The 21,724-nt window shown below is 38.5% G+C and overlaps 1 long non-coding RNA gene and 2 other non-coding genes across 3 annotated transcripts; all 3 read right to left on the reverse strand.

The window, feature by feature from the left end:
- Window positions 1-20,848: 20,848 nt before the first annotated feature.
- LOC140988966 (uncharacterized) lies at window positions 20,849-21,546 on the reverse strand. Its single transcript, XR_012177402.1, has 2 exons — window positions 21,407-21,546; window positions 20,849-21,131 (listed from the first exon to the last, which is right to left on the reverse strand). It is a non-coding gene; the product is annotated as an uncharacterized lncRNA (long non-coding RNA).
- Window positions 21,248-21,339, reverse strand: LOC140991275 (small nucleolar RNA snoR116). Its single transcript, XR_012177827.1, has one exon. It is a non-coding gene; the product is annotated as a small nucleolar RNA snoR116 (small nucleolar RNA).
- On the reverse strand, window positions 21,403-21,493 carry LOC140991282 (small nucleolar RNA snoR117). Its single transcript, XR_012177828.1, has one exon. It is a non-coding gene; the product is annotated as a small nucleolar RNA snoR117 (small nucleolar RNA).
- Window positions 21,547-21,724: the final 178 nt, after the last annotated feature.

The following is a 21,724-nucleotide window of genomic DNA, read 5'->3' on the forward strand; positions in this document are numbered from 1 at the left end:
TGGTCCACTCGGTTAGGGTCTAGGGTCGAAGGAATTTATGGTTGGTTGTGGTTAGGGTTTTCGAAATACGGGAAAAAAATTCCAACGGTCGCCTATTCTTTTCCGAGGGTCTTAAATGACTTGATTTGGGTTGAATATGGTATGGTTAGGTGTGAATAAGCTATGGTTCAAGTTTGGTAAAGTTTCAAGTCGATTCGGGTTAAAATCGGGACGTAGGTTCAAGTTTTAAAACGAATTGGGAATTTAGTCGAAGAACTTAAGTTTACGTCTAAGAAATGTTTATGGGTGTATTTTAAAGTGTTATGTTAAGTTTGGATGGATTCGGGTCGTCTTTTTAAGGTCTAAAGGTAAATTGAGAAAGTTACGGTTTCAAGGGCAAAACGGTCATTTTACACCAAAAAATGTTAGACGTCATGGCAGTTCCCTGAATTCTGTAATGAATGTTAAAATGTTTACTTTGAAAGTTTATGAAATTTTATGATGGAAAAACGATAATGCTAAAAGACGTGTTGCATGCTTGGTTTAAAAGAAAAATAATATCTATGCATGAATGTTTATAAGTAATGAAAATAATGAAAAGTTGAAGGAGGTGACTTGATTGTAACTAATACGATGATATGATGATATGCAAGGCCAATGCTCGGTTGATGGGTGAGAGTGTCACTGTTGTCCCCGCCGCCTGGTACCATGGTTATACGTAGATGGATCCATCGACTTACAGCTGATACAAACTTCACAATTAATTATCTGAATTCAATATAAGGGAAACGTATAAGTATATGATGAAAGAAAAATTATATGATGAAAGAAAAAGGTTTAAAGTTTATACATATTCATGAAAAGCTATTTTATTAAAAGTATTTTCACTGTTGCATGTGAATGTACATGTATTACTTGCTATCATGGTTAAGGTTTGATAAGTCATTAGATTCACTAGGTGTGATCGATACAAGTGACCATTATTTTGATGATGTTTGAGGACCTGATGGTTGAACTAGCTGGACTGATAGTGCACATAACCCGAGGACCTTTGCTAGTTTTTCCGCATTAGTTCGATTTTAAAGATTTTATGACGTTTATGAATTTTTTAATCTTTTGAGTGGGTTTTGAGAGGATTTAAGAGTTTATGTTTTATTTTGAAAATTGCTAGTTTTAGGTTTTGGTTTAACGATTTACGATTTCATGTTTTGAATTGCATTCTTTTGGATTTTCAAATAATAGGTTAGTTGGTTAATTTTTAAATGGTGCAAAGTATATTTCAAATATATATGTATGTACTTTTCGGCTGAATGGAATGGTAGGAAAAAAAAAATTTATAGTATATTTTAAAGAAAAACGAGTATTAGACGTTTCAGTTGGTATCAGAAACAAAGATCCCGTAAGGGTTGTGTCACCGCCAATTCCAGAAAGCTCAAGAAGTCAAGCTTCAAGTTTGTGAGTTTTACTGCTTTAAATTTTTTATGCATAATTTTTTTTAAATGCTTTTATGATATATAAATTTTGAGGTTAAATGCTTTTTTAATTTAAATGCATGTTGGTTACGTAGTTTGGACGATGTGTACAACCATATCTCTGAGACGTGTTATTCACAGGCATGGGGAAGAGGAGAGACATGAGGAGAAGTTTGTTTTGCATATCTCGAATTCTGCACTACCTAGGATTAAGTTGAGGCGAAGTGAATTTGATGATTTAGAACTGCATATTTCGAATTTTATATTGTGTAGGAGGAGAATTTCGAACTTGATAGTTATGAGTTGAATTTTAAGGAATAACTTGCTAATATGGGAGACTAGGAGGGCTAAAATGCGAAAATTTGGGGCTAAATTTGAGAACTTTTTTTGGGTCTTGATTGCAAAATTTAGGAAATTATAGGTTCATTTTAGTAATTTTCGAAAGTTATGGGAGCCGTTTTGCATTAAATTCGGTAGTTTGAAGGGCTAGGAATGCGATAATTTAGGCTTAATTGGATAATCTGAGAACTTTGGAATTTAGATTGCATTTTTAAGAGAAATAAAAGGTTCTAATTGAATGTAGTCGGAAAGAAAATTACCAATTAAGAGTTGCATAAGGAATTATGATTGAAGAAGTTCGATCGATATGTAAGTATGGGGATATCCTAAGAGGAACGAGAAAAGATTGGTATTAGCGATTTTGATGAGAAAGTAAGATTTGTCAAATTAATAATTTGACTGATGAAGAGCCCAACTGACCAGTTCAACTGAATCAGTGAAATCAGTTCAGCTGACGAGCCAACTAATTTCACCACACATGTTCAAGACTAGTTCAACTGACCAGTTCAGAGCATCAGTTAGGAGCCGACCAGTTTGCAGAACACGGCAAGCTTATCTAAGTGGAATCCAGCTATGCACAAGGGTATAAAAGCAATTGTCCGGTCAAAGGACAATAATGAACATTACATCAGAGCTTAAAGTCGAGACGTTCCAGAATGGCTATCAGAAAGGACAAGACACAAATATCAAGGAACGGATTCAAACTGCAACATGCATATTTGATGAGTCTTGATGAACGGTCACAAAGCCTCTATAAATACAAGATCAAGATCATCAACAAAAATTGTGTGAAGATCAGAAAAGCAGAGAAAAATAGGAAATGTTATCAGCTTAGTTAGAGGCATAATTCTCTCAGTGTGTGAGAAAACTTTCGTGTTACATTCATAGATCAGTTCTCACACACGCACACACCATCACTCACATATACACAGAGAATCGAGCTTATCAATTAGTTGAGAGAGTCTTGCACAAAGACGTAAAACTTGTGCATGTAGTCTTTGACACATAGACATTAAACAAGTGTTGGCTGGAAGGTGCTGCCTTCAGTCTAGTTAGGAGTTCAGTTAGGTAGTAGTGTAAGTCCTAAGCTGAGTGAGTTTGTTCAAAGTGTTGTATAAATCAAAGTTTTCTAGTGGATCTTACCCGGGGTGGTATAAAGGGTGACGTAGGAGCAATTGAAATCTCCAAACATCCATAAACATATCTTGGGTATTTAACTGTTTAAAGTTTTTTTAACCTACTCGATCAGTTCGAGCTAATATCAGTTCAGTTCTCACCATAAATGAACTGATACAAGCAAGAACTGATTCCTCTTATTTCAGTTAATCAATTTACACAAGCTAAAAGTTTTAAATTGATCAGCTTTCTTAACGAAGGATTATTTCAAGTGTTTTCCGCTTGGTTTAAAACCAAACTCAATTTAATTCATCATTGGTTATATTCTTAGAACACGAGCTATTGCAGCTCATTGAGAATATTATGTTTGAAGCACCTCATAGGTGCCTAGAACCGATCACATCATTTTTAATTTATTTGAAGTGTTTTATTTTATTCATTAATTAATTGTACTTTTAATATTTATAATAAACACCAAATGAAAATAATGAACAAGGACATGACCAAAAAAACACATAACACAATTTATTACAAATACTTATTATCGATTTAATTTAATTTGATAAACATGCGACATTTTTTGACACAGAAAAATAGACAATACTAAATAACATACCGCCAACAAATAAAAAAACGCAAACAATACAAATAAACACATTTTTAGTTCATTGCAATCATGAAAATACACTAATATTTCGGAATTTCGGGCTCAAATGGTGAAGTTCCTCCGAAGAATTGTCCAAACGGTGCAGAAGTCCCGTCGAATCCATCCCCTTTCGCTAATCTTTTCTGCCAATTTTTTTGTTGTTCTTTGACCAAGTATGTACGGACCGATTCATCAACACACATAATGTTCAACCTTAGTATTTTATTATCTTCCTTAAAATCATTATCTCATTCCTTTATTTTTCAATATTAATGAGCTTTTGTCGATGGACCTCAGCATTCTCCATCACTGCCACCATTTTCTCGCTACACTTAGCCATGGTGGAATGGTCCTTCAAGTGCTCTTCATTAGCTTTTCTTTTGGCTTTGGCCTTTTTATGCTAATTGGACGCTGAGAACTCCCTGATGGGTTATCTTCATCCAGGTTTGTAGCAAACTCGGATAGCCCTAGAGAATCGGGTGTTGGTGATTCTATGTTGGGGCAGTAGTCTGACTGAGAGGAATCGATATTCCCATGATTGGGTAGGAAATTAGGTAATACAGCATTGGATGATATAAACTTCTCCTGATCTTTATGTAACGACCAAACATTATCCAACCTCCAAGTCGACCCAGATGATTGCTGAAATAAGACTTTTGCTTGATCCAACTATAACCATGTATAATTTGTATCTTAACGACCAAACATTATCCAACCTCCAAGTCGACCCAGATGATTGCTTGAATAAGACTTTTGCTTGATCCAACTATAACCATGTATAATTTGTATCTTAGTTACACACACTAAAAAAATATAGTTTGATATATATATGTTAACAAAATTAATTACTCACAATGGCTTCCTCAGAAGTACCATTTGGGCGGCTAAATTTCACCTGACTAACATATGAACTAAAGCTTTGGGCAATCTTGTTTATGTTGAACCAGAGACATTGGAGGGCCTTAATAGTACGAGGCTCTGTTAATTTACTAGTGAGTTGTTAATTGTAGGTAGCTGCAACTCGTGACAACAACCTATTGCGTGGTTGGTTTATACCAATTATTGGATTTTGGGAGACGTCAAGATAAGCCGTTACAAAGAGTTTGCCCTCCTCGATTGAGAAAGCAACACCACGTTGTTAGGTGAGAAAATTGGTATCCCACATCGGGAATTTTAAAATTTTGGTTCAAGAAATTTGTTATAAATTGAGCCTTCCTTGTTTGCTTTTAGTATCCAAAAATAAAAAGCTTTTTAGCTTTGATAAAAAGAGCGTGCATAGAAAAAAAAAGAGTATTTTTTTCTTGAGTGCGGGAATTCTCTTTGTGTGAGTTAGAGAAATTATTTTCTCGGTATACTCGGGTTGGGAGTGTGAGAAATATTGAGTGTATTGGTGTATACACTTGTTGTAATATTTCTTTCAGTTATAAAAGTTGCAGTGCTCCTTGGACGTAGCATATATTGGGTGAACCACGTAAATCTTTGTGTTCTTGTTGATTATTTTATTCCGCATTTTTGGGTACTATATTATCATTGTGGTCGGCATCGCTTCGGGGGTGTAATTCCCCAACAACTGGTATCAGAGCCTTGTTGTGAAAATTCTTAAAAATTCTGAGTATGCTCTGTGGTTGCAGCTTTGTCTGATCTTCCACATCAGAAAAGATTTTTTAGATTTTTTTTCTAAAGCTAGAGAAGTGATGGCCGGAGATGATGGATCAGGACCGGGAATCAACAAGTTCGACGGTACAGATTTTACGTTATGGCGACTACAAATTATTGATTATTTGTATAGCAAGAGGTTGCATCAACCTCTATCTGGAAAGAAGCCGGAAAAGATGGAGAATGATGACTGGAAGCTTCTTGACCGACAAGTGTTAGGTGTAATACGATTGACCCTAACGAAGAACGTGGCACATAACGTGGTGGAGGCAAAAACAACGGAGGAGATGATGTCCATCTTGTCGGACATGTACGAAAAGTCATTGGCAAATAATAAAGTATATCTCATGAAGAAGTTATTTAACTTAAAGATGAGAGAAGATGCATCGGTGGCTAAACACATCAATGAATTCAACACAATTGTTTCACAGCTGACATCGGTTGAAATTAAATTTGATGATGAGATTCGGGCAATTATTCTTTTGGCGTCTTTATCAGACAATTGGGAACCGATGCGGGCAGCGGTTAGCAACTCTGTTGAAAAAAGAAAACTACAACTCAATGATGTTAGAAATCAAATCCTTGCTGAAGAAGTTCGCAGGAAAGACTCGGGTGAAGCAACATCATCGAGATCTGCCCTAAATCTTGATAACAGAGGAAGAGGCAGGAGTGGTGAAAAGAGTTCCAACCGATGGCGCGGTAGATCCAAGTCAAGAAATGGAAAAGACAAAAACATCATTGAAAAGAATATGAAGTGCGGGAGCTGTGGTGAGACTGGTCACCTGAAAAAGAACTGCAGATCAACGAAGAATAATGCCAATGTTGTCACTGATGAAGTACATGATGCTCTGCTATTATCCATGGAAAGCCCTGTTGATTCTTGGGTTATGGACTCGGGAGCTTCGTTTCATACCACTGGTGATCGCGATGTATTTGATAATTACATCGATGTCGATTACGGAAAAGTTTTTCTGGCTGATGAAAAACCCTTGGAAATTGTTGGTATGGGTGATGTACGGATGAAGATGTCAAATGGATCTGTCTGGAAAATCAACAAAGTCAGGCATGTACCAAAATTGACACGCAATCTGATCTCGGTAGGACAGCTCGATGATATAGGCCACAATGTGACATTCGGTGATGGTTCCTGGAAAGTGAACAGAGGAGCCATGATTGTTACTCGAGGAAAGAAAACTGGAACACTGTATATGACTTTCAGTTGCAGAGACACATTAGCAGCTGTGGATGCTGGAGCCAATTCAAGTCTATGGCATTATAGACTTGGACATATGAGTGAGAAGGGAATGAAGATGTTGGTGTCAAAAAGAAAGCTACCAGAATTAAAGACTGTTGAACACCACCTATGTGAAAGCCGTATCTTTGGAAAGCAGAAGAAAGTGAGCTTTTCAAAAAGCGGTAGAGAACCGAAAGCAGCAAAATTGGAGCTGGTTCATACTGATGTATGGGGACCATCTCCTGTGACATCTCTTGGAGGCTCGAGATACTATGTCACATTCATTGACGATTCGAGTAGAAAAGTTTGAGTTTATTTTCTGAAAAATAAATCTGATGTTTACGAGACCTTTAAAAAGTGGAAAGCCATGGTGGAAAATGAGACCAACTTGAAGGTGAAATGCTAACGGTCTGACAATGGTGGAGAATATGAAGATGATGAGTTCAAGAAATAATGTGCACAGAATGAGATCAAGATGGAGAAAACCATTCCTGGTACACCTCAACAGAATGGTGTAGCTGAAAGCATGAACAGGACCTTGAATGAACCCGCATGGAGCATGAGATTGCATTCTGGATTGCCAAAATCATTCCGGGCTGATGCTGTTAACACTGCAGCATATCTGATCAACAGAGGACCTTCGGTACCACTGGACTACAAAATACCCGAAGAGGTTTGGAGCGGCAAAGAAGTAAACCTTTCTTTCTTGAAGGTGTTTGGATGTCTATCCTATGTTCATATTGATTCAGCAAACAGATCAAAACTTGATCCGAAATCAAAGAAATGCTTCTTTATTGGTTATTGAGATAATGAGTTTGGTTATCGTTTCTGGGATGACCAAAATCGGAAGATCATTCGAAGCAGGGATGTAATCTTTAATGAGAAACTTCTATACAAGGACAAGTCAGACATTGGAGCTGGAGATGAATGTTCTAAAGTCAAGAAGACTGATGAAGTGCCATTGACATATATTCCTGTGAATGAATCGAAAACCAGTAACCAGGAAGGTGAAGAAGAAACTGCACAAGATGATGACCCACAATGTCACGCCCCGAAACTCGGGATTTGACACCGGCGTCGTTTAACAATCACACAACTGAAACAACCAGCCTCGTAGCATAGTATACACCGAAAACCAGTTTATTAATCATAAATCTCAAAAAATAACCATGTCTTTACAACTGAAATAAAATAAATTTGCGGAAACGTCTTACATAAAATTTAAAGTCCTAAAATTCGAAATTTAAATTCCTATTCTAGAAATTCTCGAAAATAACCAATATTCACCAGCCCCAAAATTGTTCAGATTCTTCTTCTTCAACCTGTTCTTCTGATTTTTCTGGGGAAGATTGTAAGGGGGTGAGTATTTTGGGAAATACTCCGCAAGTGGGGGATTTTGAATACCACATAACATTTTATAACAATTTCGAATCATAACATAGCATGCTTTTCATAATCGTAACATCATATTCATAACACTGCGATTTTTCCACCTTCTATGGTTTACTGATATCAGTCCCTAAGTTTTGATCCTCTAAGGGGGCGAGGCCGTAAAACAGTTCTATCCCACTGTTAAGGGTCATATGTTGGAATTCCACCCATTTTCAGGGAATCCTCACAGTGCCAAACATAAACGTACCAAATTTCGTAAAAAAAAACGCGTAGACAAAACGACGGTGCTCGACCGGATTTTTAAGCACAAGACCGAAAATTGTACATGCATAAAACCAAAATTTTTAAGTTTTAAAACAGCCCACTTACCTTCAATTCTTGATGAAAAATTACGTGAATAATTAGGGTTGCTTGCACAGGAATTTTCGAAAATTCCTCTTCGGCGGCTAGACGGCGACAGCGCTTCGCTGTGCTCGAAAATCCTAAGGAGACTAGGGGAGATTTTCGAAAATTTGGTGTAACTTTAGGTGTGATTTTTGAGTCAGGTGGCTCTCTTATTTATAGGGGTTGGCTGCTATCGTGATCAAGAGTTTAAGTGTGTTTGAATTATGAATCAAATCTAGAATCGTGATATAATCGTGATATTGGTTGATATTCGAAATCTACCTCTTCCATCCCCTACAAATTTCGAATTTTGCATAGCATCTTACACTGATAATTTCGAATTCTAGGGATTTTATTATCTCTTGTTTGATTTTTATCTCGGTATCTCAATCTCGACTCAAATTTTTTATCTTTATCTTTTATTTCCAAAATTCTTTAATAAATTCCTTAGATTGAGATAGATTTATTTCTCCAAATTTCAAGTTGTGAAAAATAAGCTAACATTTTAAGCTTCAAAATTTCTGCACACGATAAAATTATCTACACGACTTAGATAATCTTGCAACCAAATCTTAGATAATATCCAAGATTACTCTACCCAAGCATACTCAAATTATTCATATGATATTAGTCTGATATGATCCCGTTTATACAAAATCCCGGGTTTTACATCCCTCCCTCCTTATAGAAAGTTTCGTCCTCGAAACTTAGGTTGACTTGGTCTATGAAGAGGTACGGGTATTGGTTTCTCATCCTTTCTTCTATCTCCCACGTGGCTTCTCTTTCCGTGTGGTTAGACCATTGCACCTTGACGTAAGGAATGATTCGTCGTCTTAGTACTTGGTCCTTGGTGTCCACGATTCTAATGGGAACTTCTTTGTACTTAAGCTCTTCTCCCAAATTACTTTCGATCATGAGCGGTTCTGCTTCCAACATGTGACTTGGGTCCGAGATGTATTTCCGTGTTGGGACACGTGGAAAACGTTGTGAATTCTAGACATGTTTGGTGGAAGTGCCAATCTGTATGCTAGCGTGCCCACTTTTTCCAAAATTTCAAAGGGTCCCACATAACGAGGGTTCAGCTTCCAAGCTTTACTGAATCGGACCACTCCTTTCATAGGCGAGACTTTTACGTAGGTCTTCTCGCCAATATTGAATTCTACTGGCCTTCTTTTCAGGTCTGCCTAACTCTTTTGTCGGTCTTGAGCTGCCTTGAGTTTCTCTCGGACTATTGTAACCTTGTCTATTGTTATCTGTACGACCTCGGGTCCCACTATTGCTTTTTCTCCCACTTCATCCCAATATAAAGGTGATCGGCATTTCATCCCATACAGGGCTTCGTATGGAGCCATCCCAATACTGCCGTGATAGCTGTTATTATAAGCAAACTCAATCAATGGTAGGCGATTGCTCCAATTGCTACTGAATTCTAGGGCGCAGGCTCGCAGCATGTCTTCCAGGGTTTGAATTGTTCTCTCGGTTTGGCCATCAGTTTGTGGGTGATAGGCCGTACTAAGAGTCACTTTAGTTCCCATGGCCCCCTGAAAGCTCTTCCAAAAGTGCGAGACGAACCTCGGGTCTCTATCAGATAGGATGCTCACTGGCACTCCATGCAGTCTCACAATGTTGTCCATGTACAGCGAAGCCAATTTATCGAGACTGTAGTTCATACGGACGGGTAGGAAGTGTGCGGATTTTGTAAGCCTATCCACAATTACCCATATTCCGTCCTGACCTTGCCTTGACTTTGGTAACCCTACCAAAAAGTCCATAGAGATATGCTCCCATTTCCACTCTGGTATCTCCAAAGGTTACAATAATCCTCCAGGTCGTTGGTGCTCTGCTTTGACCTGTTGACACACTTGGCATTTAGCGACAAATTCTGCCACGTCTCTTTTCATTCCATTCCACCAAAAATTGCTTTTAAGATCTCTGTACATTTTTGTACTCCCTGGATGGACTGAAAACTTGGATTTGTGTGCTTCTGACAGTATTTCTTGGCGAAGGTTACCGCTGTCGGGTACACACAGTCGTCCTTTCATCCATAAGACTCCTTTGTCATCGATTTGTAGATCTTGAGACTTCCCACTTTCAACTTGTCCCTTAACTGATAGTCAGATCGTAATCCTTCAGAAGTTCGATCCACCGTCTTTGCCTCATGTTAAGTTCCTTTTGGGTGAACAGGTATTTGAGGCTCTGGTGATCTGTGAAAATTTCGCACTTGACGCCATAGAGATAGTGTCTCCAGATTTTTAAGGCAAAAACAACTGCTGCTAGCTCCAGATCATGCGTAGGGTAGTTTTGCTCGTGCTGTTTCAACTGCCTTGATGCGTAGGCGATCACTCTTCCTTCTTGCATGAGCACGCATCCCAGACCTTCCTTAGATGCGTCACTGTAGATGGTGAATTCCTTATCTTCCGTGGGTAAGATTAGTACTGGCGTAGATGCGAGCTTTTCTTTTAATGTCTGAAAACTTTTCTCGCAACTTTCGTCCCAGACGAACTTGGAATTCTTCTGAGTGAGTTTCGTCAGTGGTATGGCGATCGAAGAAAAACCTTCGACGAACTTCTTGTAATAACCTGCCAGTCCAAGAAAGCTCCTGATGTCTGTGGCGTTCTTAGGTTTTGGCCACTCCGTAATTGCCTCGACTTTCCTGGGATCCACTGATACTCCTGCTTCAGAGATTATGTTTCCTAAGAAGGATACACTCTTGAGCCAGAACTCACATTTCTTAAACTTAGCATAGAGCTCCTTTTCTCTCAAAGTCTGAAGTGCAATGCGCAGATGCTCTTCGTGATCTCTCTCGTTGGAAGAGTAGACGAGGATGTCGTCAATAAATACCACTATGAACTGATCCAGGAATGGCTTGAAAACTCGATTCATTAGGTCCATGAAGGCTGCAGGCGCGTTAGCCAGCCCGAAAGGCATCACTGTGAACTCATAATGTCCATATCTTGTCCGAAAAGCTGTTTTGGGGATATCTTCCGCCCTGACCTTCAGTTGGTGGTATCCCGTCCGCAGATCCAGTTTAGAAAATACTGCGGCTCCCTTAAGTTGATCAAATAGGTCGTCAATCCTTGGGAGGGGGTACTTGTTCTTGATAGTGATCTTGTTCAGTTCTCTGTAGTCGATGCACAATCTCATACTCCCATCTTTATTCTTTACAAAGAGTACTGGTGCTCCCCATGGGGAAACACTAGGTCGAATTTGCTTTTTGTCCAGCAATTCTTGGAGTTGCTCTTTTAGCTCCTTGAGTTCAGCTGGCGCCATCCTGTAAGGTTCTTTAGATATTGGTGCTGCACCAGGAACTAGATTGATTTCGAACTCAACTTCGCGGTCCGGGACTGCCCCTGGGAGTTCTTCTGGAAAAGCATCCGGAAACTCACATACTATTGGGATGTCTTCTATCTTCAGTTCGACTTCTCCTTGCACTTCGCTAACCATTGCTAGGTAGATATCTTCTCCGGATTTCATGGCTTTCCATGTTTGGGAAGCAGAAAGGAGTGATTTCCGTTCCTTGGATTTACCATGATACACAATCTCTTTCTGATTCGGGGTTCGGAGTTTAAATCTTTTCCCTTTACAGTCCACTATTGCATTAATTCTGGCTAACCAATCCATCCCTAGGATGATGTCGAAGTCGGCCATAACCAATTGTATTAAGTCTGCGCTGAAAGTCTGATTACCGATACTGATAATACAGTCCCTGTGAATTTCATGAGTTTCGATGGTCTTACTTGTAGGTGTGGCTATTCGGAAAGGTTCGGCTAGTGATTCGAGCTTAAGTCCTAATTTCTTAGCAAACCTCTTAAACATAAAGGAATGCGTAGCACCACAATCAAATAACGCATAAGCAGGCACTTTTTGAATTAGGATGGTACCTGAAACGACTTCATTGGCGTCGTCGGCCTCTTCTTGAGTCATAGCAAAGACCCTGGCATTAGGCTTGCCTTCTTTTGGCTTGTTGGGGTTAGCTCCTGTATTTGGCCCTGTTCCCTTGTTGGGCCGGCTGCTTGGTTGGCGGCAGTAGGACATTCGGCAATTCGGTGTCCCGCTTTCCCACATCTGAAGCATACTCCACTGTTTCTTCGGCATTCTCCCAGGTGTCGTAAGTGACAAGTTGGGCAAGGCTTAATATCCTGGTAGCTTGAGGTAGGCGAAGGTCCTTTTGATGGTCCACCGGACTGGTTAGGCTTCTTGAAAGTCTGATTGCTGCGCGAGGACTGACTATTCATGGGCCTTTTGTTCTTATTTTCCTTCTCCCTGCGCTGGATGTCAGTTTCAGCTCGGATAGCTGCGCCCATTAGGTCTGAAAAATTCGCGGGTTGGTAGACTGCTAGAGCTGATTGGATCATGCTGTTCAATCCCTTCTTAAAACGGTGCAGTTTCAAAACTTCGTCCGCCATAATTGCCGAAGCATAAGATCCAAGGGCATTAAACTGGGAGGTGTATTCCACAACCGACATGTCCGGAGTTTGAGTGAAGTTTTCAAACTCACTCAGTTTCTGCAGTCTGACTTCGGCTGGATAATACTGTTTCAGAAAGGCTTCTCAAAATCGCTGCCAAGTCATTGGTCCTGCAGCTGTCATGGCTGGTGAGATTGCTTCCCACCATTTTCCTGCTTTATCTTCTAGGAACGGCACAGTCACGTCCACTTTCAGTGCTTCAGGAACTTCCAATAGTCGCAGCTGCGTCTCTACACTTTTTAGCCAGCCCTGGATAACTTCAGGGTCAGCAGCTCCACTGAAGGTTGGACATCTATTCTTGCGGAGTGATTCATAGTGGAACTTGATTCCGTTTGGTGGTGGAGGTGGTGGTGGCTGATTGACGTTCTGATTTCCCAACCCTTGCAGTGTTGTCGCTACAATGGTGGCTATGGCTATAAGATCAGCTTGGCTTAAGTTGACTGCAGGCGGGGGTCCATTCCCTTGCTCGTTCTCTTGTCTGACCTCACGGTCGGTGTTAGCATAACGCGGGTTGCAATTCTGTCTCGGGGGTCTGCCGGCCATTTCCTACAATCGCATCGCAAGTTCTAAGAATTTGTACGAGTAAAGTTCATACAATAGATTGTGCTGAAATAAATTGAAATCAATGAATCAAATAAAACAAATTTTTATTGATTTATCAAAGGAACTAAAATGAACATGACCAATCTAAAAGAAATAAAAGTCGTACTGAATGAAATAGCAACAATGGAAAAAATAATAATAATCTCCTAGAACAAAATCACTAAGACATCCTAGTCTAATCCTCGATCTCTCCATCCCCAATGGCTGCTATAGGCTCCTCAATCTCTATAGGCTCTTCCTTTTCCGGCTCCTCCTCCGGCTCTCCTTCCTGAAGCAGCTCTACCATATGAGTGAGCTGGGCATTCTCTGCATTAAGCTGGGCCACTTGTGTCTTCCATCCCTGAACATCTGCCTCTGCCTCGTTCAACATATCAATGGTAAGCTGGTGGCGCAGTTCGTAATCCCTCTTATTCTGCTTGATTTTGTTCTTCAGTACCTCACCCTGTTGAGCTAGATGATGGTTCACCTTTGAAATGCTGCTTACAGCCTCACTTAAATTCTCCCGTCTTTTCTTGCTCCTGGCATTTTGTTGTTTTTCTTCTTCCAATTCTTTTCGGTATCGGTCGATGTCTTCATGCAGCTTTTTCTCTCGATACAAGCCGTGTTCTATACCATCTCTCAAATCCATGTTATCTCCTCTTACCAACTTTCCCTGATAGATTGCATTGTTAAGTTGGGTCTGAATTTCCTCTTTATCTGTGGCTAAGGTCGCAGTCTTCTCTCACCTAGTCTGGCTCTAAGGCACTTTATTAGGCGCGACTGATTATCAATGGCAAGCTGCTTCATGTGGATGACAGCTTGGGCACGAGTGCAGAATCGGGGAGACATTTCTTGAAAGAAAATAATAAAAGATAAATGCTCAGAATATCATCAATATGACAGAATAAAATATCAGGATAGAGTAAGATACTGAAAGTTAAAAATTTTCGAAAATTTCCAAAAATGAAAAGTTTTGAGATAGACACGTGTCGAGGGGGTGCATGCTGGCGGGTTGACTCGTTGAATCGGCCGAGTTGACTCGCCGGAGTAAGGTCGGAGCAAAGGCGTGTGTCCGCGAAGGGGTCAAGATCACGAAACCGGTGATGGCACGGCCAGAATCGGTCGGAAAACTACCTAATTTGGCGGGGAACTCGCGCAACTCGGTGGACTCACTTGAAATTGGGCGTTTCCGATTGGTTGATCCGATCCCGAAATTGATCATTGGGAAAAATTACCCATAAATAGTATAATTTTCGGGTGAAAGGAATTGAAAATCGGAGTAGGAGTAGTAGGGTAATTGGACAAAATAATTTTCGGGTTAGGGTTCATACGCCAAATTCGTAGATCTGAAATTCCGGTTTCACATGAACACGAAATCTGAAATTGTTTGAGGGCTTTTGTTCGTCTCGTCGAGGCGGTTCTGGGAATGGTTGCCGATCGGAGAAACGATGCCGGAAGAGGCCGGAATCGGCGAAGAACGCGGCGGCGCGCTAAGGCGCTGTTTGGCCGAAAATTTCCGAAAAATATATATATATATTTTTTTTGAAATTCGATTTTTCCCACTCGGATTATGAACCCGGCGGCTCTGATACCACTAAAATGTCATGCCCCGAAACTCGAGATTTGACACCGGCGTCATTTAACAATCACACAACTGAAACGACCAGCCTCGTAGCATAGTATACACCGAAAACCAGTTTATTAATCATAAATCTCAAAAAATAACCATGTCTTTACAACTGAAATAAAATAAATTTGCGGAAACGTCTTACATAAAATTTAAAGTCCTAAAATTCGAAATTTAAATTCCTATTCTAGAAATTCTCGAAAATAACCAATATTCACCAGCCCCAAAATTGTTCAGATTCTTCTTCTTCAACCTGTTCTTCTGATTTTTCTGGGGAAGATTGTAAGAGGGTGAGTATTTTGGGAAATACTCCGCAAGTGGGGGATTTTGAATACCACATAACATATTATAACAATTTCGAATCATAACATAGCATGCTTTTCATAATCGTAACATCATATTCATAACACTGCGATTTTTCCACCTTCTATGGTTTACTGATATCAGTCCCTAAGTTTTGATCCTCTAAGGGGGCGAGGCCGTAAAACAGTTCTATCCCACTGTTAAGGGCCATATGTTGGAATTCCACCCATTTTCAGGGAATCCTCACAGTGCCAAACATAAACGTACCAAATTTCGTAAAAAAAAAAACGCGTAGACAAAACGACGGTGGTCGACCGGATTTTTAAGCACAAGACCGAAAATTGTACATGCATAAAACCGAAATTTTTAAGTTTTAAAACAGCCCACTTACCTTAAATTCTTGATGCAAAATTACGTGAATAATTAGGGTTGCTTGCACAGGAATTTTCGAAAATTCCTCTTCGGCGGCTAGACGGCGGCAGCGCTTCGCTGTGCTCGAAAATCCTAAGGAGACTAGGGGAGATTTTCGAAAATTTGGTGTAACTTTAGGTGTGATTTTTGAGTCAGGTGGCTCTCTTATTTATAGGGTTGGCTGCTATAGTGATCAAGAGTTTAAGTGTGTTTGAATTATGAATCAAATCTAGAATCGTGATATTGGTTGATATTCGAAATCTACCTCTTCCATCCCCTACAAATTTCGAATTTTGCATAGCATCTTACACTGATAATTTTGAATTCTAGGGATTTTATTATTTCTTGTTTGATTTTTATCCCGGTATCTCAATCTCGACTCAAATTTTTGATCTTTATCTGTTTATTTCCAAAATTCTTTAATAAATTCCTTAGATTGAGATAGATTTATTTCTCCAAATTTCAAGTTGTGAAAAATAATACCAGCTAACATTTTAAGCTTCAAAATTTCTGCACACGATAAAATTATCTACACGACTTAGATAATCTTGCAACCAAATCTTAGATAATATCCAAGATTACTCTACCCAAGCATACTCAAATTATTCATATGATATTAGTCTGATATGATCCCGATTGTACAAAATCCCGGGTTTTACACACAAACTCCAGTGATTGAACTCAGGAGATCTTTGAGAACAATTAGACCACCTGATAGATACTCCCCTGCACTTCACTATATTTTGCTGACAGACAAAGGTGAACTGGAGACCTGTGAAGAGGCAATGCAAAATGATGATTCAACCAAGTGGGAGTTGGCCATGGAAGATGTGATGGATTCACTGTCATCCAATCAGACGTGGGAGTTGACAGAACTTCCGCAAGGCAAAAAGGCGTTACATAACAAGTGGGTGTACCGGTTAAAAGAAGAGCATGATGGTAGCAAGCGGTACAAGGCAAGACTTGTTGTAAAAGGCTTCCAACAACGGGAAGGAATTGATTACACCGAAATTTTCTCTCCGGTGGTTAAATTAACCACTATCAGGAGTGTACTTGGACTAGTGGCGAAGGAAGACTTACATTTGGAGCAGTTGGATGTAAAGACTGCGTTTCTTCACGGTGATCTAGATGAAGAAATTTATATGAAGCAGCCACATGGCTTTGAAATACGGGGAAAAGAGAGAATGGTGTGCAAACTTCAGAAGATCTTGTACGGTCTCAAACAAGCTCCAAACAGTGGTACAAGAAGTTTGATGGATTCATGAGTGAAAATGGATTCCTAAGGTGTCGAGCTGATCACTGCTGTTATGTGAAAAAGTTTGACGGTTCTTATATCATACTACTGCTCTATGTAGATAGTATGCTGATAGCTGGAGCTTGTCTGGAAGAAATTGATAAACTCAAGAAAGATTTATCAAAGGAATTTGCCATGAAGGATTTGGGTGCTGCAAAGCAAATCCTTGGAATGAGGATCTTTAGAGACCAGGTGAATGGATTCTTGAAGTTATCTCAAGAAGAGTACGTGAAAAATGTGTTAGCAGATTTAATATGGATGAAGCTAAATCTGTGAGTACTCCTTTGGCTAGTCATTTGAAACTAACCAAAGAACAATCACCATCGACGGAGCAGGAGCAGGCTTATATGAATAAGGTTCCTTATGCTTCTGCTGTCGGAAGCCTCATGTATGCAATGGTGTGCACAAGACCAGACATAGCACATGCAGTTGGAGTTGTGAGCAGGTTTATGAGTAATCCAGGAAAGCAACACTGGGAAGCAGTTAAGTGGATTCTCATGTATTTGAAAGGTACTGCTAGTTGTTCTTTATGCTTCAGGAGATCAAAATTTAGCTTACAGAGTTTTGTCGATGCCGATATGGGTGGAGACCTGGATGGCAAGAAAAGTACTAGTGGATATGTGTTCACATTAGGTGGTACAGTTGTAAGCTGGGTGTCTAAGCTGCAAAAGATTGTTGCGCGTTCGACTACTGAGGCTGAGTATGTTGCAGTTACAGCAGCTAGCAAGGAGATGATATGGTTGAAATCCTTTCTGGAGGAGTTGGGTCAGAAGCTTGAAGATAGCACATTATACTGTGACAGTTAGAGTGGTATTCATTTAGCAAAAAATCCTGTTTATCATGCTAGGACAAAGCATATACAGGTTAGGTACCATTTCATCAGATCAGTGCTGGAAGATGGAGTCTTGATGCTGGAGAAGATTCCTGGAAGTAAAAATCTAGCCGATATGCTCACGAAAACGGTAACCATTGATAAACTGAAGTTGTGTTCGACTTCAGTTGGACTGCAAGAATAAATGAGGATATATGAGTTGCTGCAATGATGATGTGAAGACGTGATTGAAATCAAGTCTTCAAGTGGGAGAATTGTTAGGTGAGAAAATTGGTATCCCACATCGGGAACTTTAAAAAGTTGGTTCAAGAAATTTGTTATAAATTGAGCCTTCCTTGTTTGCTTTTAGTATCCCAAAATAAAAAGCTTTTTAGCTTTGATAAAAAGAGAGTGCATAGAAAAAAATAGAGTAATTTTTTTTTTAGTGCAGGAATTCTCTTTGTGTAAGTTAGAGAAATTATTTTCTCGATATACTCGGGTTGGGAGTGTGAAAAATATTGAGTGTATTGGTGTATACACTTGTTGTAATATTTTTTCCAGTTATAAAAGTTGCAGTGCTCCGTGGACGTAGCCTATATTGGGTGAACCACGTAAATCTTTGAGTTCTTGTTGATTATTTTATTCCGCATTTTTGGGTACTATATTATCATCGTGGTTGGCATCACTTCGGGGGTGTAATTCCCCAACACACGTTTATATGAAGTCATTTGATTGTAAATTATTATTGAATGTGTATGATATATGTCAATGCTACGAATGATACTTCAATTTATAGCCAAAATTTTTTGGATCAACGGTCTGGATTAAAGGATATCTGATCTGACGGTAGAAATTCAACTTAGTTGGATTGATTTTTCTGAAGATACGAAATTTGAAAGAACCGTGACAACTGCATTTAGACAACCCGTTACAGCTGCAGTTAGACAAGAGTTGACAGATGAGTTGTCTCTTATTGCGACTAGACAACACGTGAAAGCTAGAAATAGACAACCCGTGAGTTGATATTTATTGCAAATAGACAACCAGTGACAAATACTTGTGTATTTTATTGAAAATGCACAATTAGACCGCTCATATTTTTGATTTTATTGCAATGACACAACGCGTGAAAAATTTTAAATAATCAAATATTAAAATTTTTAAAGATATGTAACAAATATCTAAACTACAACTCACGTCACTTATTTAAGATAGAGGACAAATACACAACTAGACAATTTTGGATTTTATTGCAATGACACAACCCGTAATTTGGCTTTTGTTGCAAATACACAACCCATGACATTTACTCATCCTACTGAAAATGAATATTTAATTCCCTTTACTTGGTCATCATTTACTCATCCAACTCAAAATGAATTTTCATGAGGGAGGTCCTTCAAAATTTTCTTTCTACGCATCCTCGTCGTCATCTGACGGCAAAGAACAGCCTAGTGCCAAGATAAAAAAATGAGTTTCATCCATTGACCAACAACGGTTTTAAGCTAAATAATATGTAATGCTACCGTTGTCGTCAATTACTTCCAAGAAGGTGATTATTTTTGCACCATAGAAGGATTCCTGGCCATATTGTGATTAATCAAGATAGTTTGGCCGCTGAACAATGCTTGTACAATGATTATTTTCCAGAAGATAACTGCTGCAATGTGTATATTAGCATATGATGTGACGACGGATTCAATGGATGAGTATAATAAAATCGAGGCGTCTACTGCAATTGAAAGTTTGAAAATATTTTGTCGGGATATGGTGGAGGTGTTTTGTGACTGATATCTTCGATCTCCCAATGCTGAAGACATTGAAAGGATTCTCCATATTGGAAAACAACATGGATTTCCGAGGATGCTAGGAAGTATTTATTATACATTGAAAGTGAAAAAATTGTCTTATAGGTTAGAATGGACAATATGCAGCTCGTAGCGGAAATCCAACAATCATTTCAGAAGTTGTAGCAGATTACGAGTTGTGGAGATGACTTACATACTTTGGTTTGCCAGGTTCGAACGACATTAATGTGTTATCAAAATATCATATATTTGCTAACTTGGCCAATGGTGTAGCTCTCCCCGCTAACTATATCATACAAAGAAAATAATACACTATGGACGATATATAGTTAAAGTGGGCTACTCTAGTACAAACAATATACAATCCACAAAGTCCAAAGAAGAAATATTTTGTAACGTGACAATAAAGTTGTAGAAAATATGTTGAATGAGCATTTGGTGTACGACAATCAAAGTGAACAATTATCACTAGACCTGCTTTGAGTCTGGAGCAAACTGAGTCTTGCATATGATATCATGACGACATGCATTATTATACATAATATAATTATTGAAGATGAAAAAGAGGAAGATTTGTGTCCATCACATATTATCACAAAACACCCACCTAGATATCAAAATGACACGTGATGAGCATAACTAATTTCAAAAAATTTTTGCACGACATTGTCAAATAAAAGATAAGTCGACTCACTATGCACTCAAGATGTTTTTATTAACAATTTGTGAGAAGAGTATAGTAATTCGGATTATTAGTATTTGTAATGATCAATTTGTGTATTTTAAACTTATGTCGTTTATGTTTATCTTGATTTATATTTTGTGCCTATATAATTAATATCGTGCGTTGTGTGCAATTGATGACCGAATAAATGCATTATTTTAAAACAAAATCGAATATACACTTAATTATTTTATATTTAATAATATAATTTATAATTGTTAGTATATTATGAGTTATTTCAAACTTATCGAATTAATTTAGTTGAACAATATAATATGTAATTTTTTAATTATAATGTGGGTTTGTAAATAAAAAAATAGAAAAATAGAATATTTGATCATATTTAGGTAGGAGAATCATTTGAAAATAGAGATTCCTGATCATAGAAAATGAAAAATAAAAAAATATGAATTGAAGATGACATTATGGACGTCTAGAATTGTTAAAATCAAAATCTATGTTAACTTAAAAAAAACGTAAATTGAGACTCAATTTTTGGATTTTAAAAAATAAAAGGATGCAAAAACTTATTTTAAAAATAATTTATAGTTAAAAAAAAAGAAAAAATTTATACTCCTCGAAAAGAATAAAATAACTATTCACCTATTCAAGGTGTGTTTTCTACACTACTATTCAAAACAATTTAAACCTCATGTTTTCGGATTCCGGAGGTCGGAAAAATTTGAATCTTTGCAAAAAGATAGAAATCCGCATCTCGAATTTTTCAAATGAAAATCGAATTATTCCCGACATGAATCCATAAAAAATAAATAATATCAAGTCGACGAGGATAGAATGTAGGTGCATCTGAATGCAGCAGCTCCACCGGACCGAATCCGCTGCCAGAATCTCAGCACAAAACACATTCTTATCGGCAACGTAAAGCGCTGAAAACACCATATACGAATCAAGTGCATCAGTGACTCTAATTTGTTGCCTGAATCTCAAAAAAAATAAATTTAAAACGAAATCTAAAGCTCAAATTAAACAGAAATCAAATCGAAGGCTCAGAGAATAATGATTTGTTGTTTCATCAACAAGCCCGATAGCAGAGCTTTCATCGTTTGATGGTATAATCTTTCGACATCAACGCCTCTTAACCGTATTTGAAAATTCGTAGACACGAAAAATGAGGAAAAATCAAGAACACGGAGAGGGAGACCTCAGGAACTATATGAAGGAGACGCATCAGAGAGATCTCATGAAGAGATCTTCAGATGGTACGGACAATTATTCTGCATCAACGGCCTCCGATCTCGTAAATAAATGTGAAAATTTGTGATGTTAAGAGAACAGTGGGAAGAAGGCATGGAGCTATATGTACAAGGGAGCCCATATATACACACAGCGAAACCCTAATTTTTGCTGTGTTGTTAATTTACAGTTATGCCCCTGCTAAATATGTGGGCCTTGTTTGGACTTTGGAGCGATTACTTGTTTCACCTAATTTTTTTTCAAGTTTTAATATTTATTTTTTTGG

The sequence above is a fragment of the Primulina huaijiensis genome, chromosome 1 (genome assembly GCF_012295235.1).
Source record: "Primulina huaijiensis isolate GDHJ02 chromosome 1, ASM1229523v2, whole genome shotgun sequence".
Classification (NCBI taxonomy): domain Eukaryota; kingdom Viridiplantae; phylum Streptophyta; class Magnoliopsida; order Lamiales; family Gesneriaceae; genus Primulina; species Primulina huaijiensis.